We start from the raw sequence: 366 nt of genomic DNA, 5'->3' as shown, positions 1-366 counted from the left end.
AGTGGCCCTTCCCCGGGGTGAGTCTGGGGAGAGTGGGGGGTGGCTCTGGAGGGCCTCCGGGGGTTCCAGGGGCTCCAGGGGGGTGCTTGGTGGAGGCCATGCCCAGCCAGAGTGGCCCTTCCCCGGGGTGAGTCTGGGGAGAGTGGGGGGTGGCTCTGGGGGTGCTCCGGGGGCTCCAGGGGGTGCTCGGCGGAGGCCATGCCCAGCCAGAGTGGCCCTTCCCCGGGGTGAGTCTGGAGGAGTGGGGGGTGGCCCTGGAGGTGCTCCGGGGGCTCCAGGGGCTCCAGGGGGTGCTCGGCGGAGGCCATGCCCAGCCAGAGTGTCCCTTCCCCGGGGTGAGTCTGGAGGAGTGGGGGGTGGCTCTGG

This window comes from Eucyclogobius newberryi, unplaced genomic scaffold (genome assembly GCF_026437365.1).
Source record: "Eucyclogobius newberryi isolate DKJ021-1_F unplaced genomic scaffold, fEucNew1.0.hap1 SCAF_800, whole genome shotgun sequence".
NCBI classification, from domain to species: Eukaryota; Metazoa; Chordata; class Actinopteri; order Gobiiformes; family Gobiidae; genus Eucyclogobius; species Eucyclogobius newberryi.
This window is presented reverse-complemented; position numbering follows the sequence as displayed.